Raw genomic sequence first — 875 nt, 5'->3', positions numbered from 1 at the left:
CTTTAGTGCTGGTATGATCGCATCCGACATGTTACCCCGGTCTTCGTCCCTTATCCTTGCCCCTCCCAGCTCCACTACAAAGACGATTGCACATTGCTTTGGCCGCTCCCTCTCAACTACGGAGACGAGTTTAACGCGGTTTCCACCCCTCCCTCTCAACCGCACCAGTGCACGCTTGCCGCGCCACAACGCCGACGCTGGACCCGTGAATCGTGAGCACCCAGCTATGACTTACCGCACTCGTGCAAAATAATAAAACACGGTAAATATATTACTTACACGTGCGTTTTGTTTTGCAAGCGGCGCGAAAAAAATTAAAAAGGGAATGCAACACAAGGACTTCCCAGGAGGTCACCCATCCTAGTACTACTCTCGCCCAAGCACGCTTAGCTTCGGAGTTCTGATGGGATCCGGTGCTTTAGTGCTGGTAAGATCGCATCCGACATGTTACCCCGGTCTTCGTCCCTTATCCTTGCCCCTCCCAGCTCCACTACAAAGACGATTGCACATTGCTTTGGCCGCTCCCTCTCAACTACGGAGACGAGTTTAACGCGGTTTCCACCCCTCCCTCTCAACCGCACCAGTGCACGCTTGCCGCGCCACAACGCCGACGCTGGACCCGTGAATCGTGAGCACCCAGCTATGACTTACCGCACTCGTGCAAAATAATAAAACACGGTAAATATATTACTTACACGTGCGTTTTGTTTTGCAAGCGGCGCGAAAAAAATTAAAAAGGGAATGCAACACGAGGACTTCCCAGGAGGTCACCCATCCTAGTACTACTCTCGCCCAAGCACGCTTAACTTCGGAGTTCTGATGGGATCCGGTGCTTTAGTGCTGGTATGATCGCATCCGACATGTTACCCCGGTCT

The 875-nt window shown here is 52.3% G+C and overlaps 2 non-coding genes across 2 annotated transcripts; both read right to left on the bottom strand.

Moving 5' to 3' along the window:
* Positions 1–322: 322 nt before the first annotated feature.
* LOC123179378 (5S ribosomal RNA) lies at positions 323–441 on the bottom strand. Its single transcript, XR_006490322.1, has one exon. It is a non-coding gene; the product is annotated as a 5S ribosomal RNA (ribosomal RNA).
* A 297-nt stretch (positions 442–738) lies between these two features.
* LOC123179377 (5S ribosomal RNA) lies at positions 739–857 on the bottom strand. The gene has a single exon (XR_006490321.1). It is a non-coding gene; the product is annotated as a 5S ribosomal RNA (ribosomal RNA).
* Positions 858–875: the final 18 nt, after the last annotated feature.

Source organism: Triticum aestivum, unplaced genomic scaffold (assembly GCF_018294505.1).
Source record: "Triticum aestivum cultivar Chinese Spring unplaced genomic scaffold, IWGSC CS RefSeq v2.1 scaffold47787, whole genome shotgun sequence".
In the NCBI taxonomy this organism is placed as follows: Eukaryota; Viridiplantae; Streptophyta; class Magnoliopsida; order Poales; family Poaceae; genus Triticum; species Triticum aestivum.
Note: the sequence above shows the minus strand (reverse complement) of the source record. Positions and strands in the feature narration are given on the sequence as shown.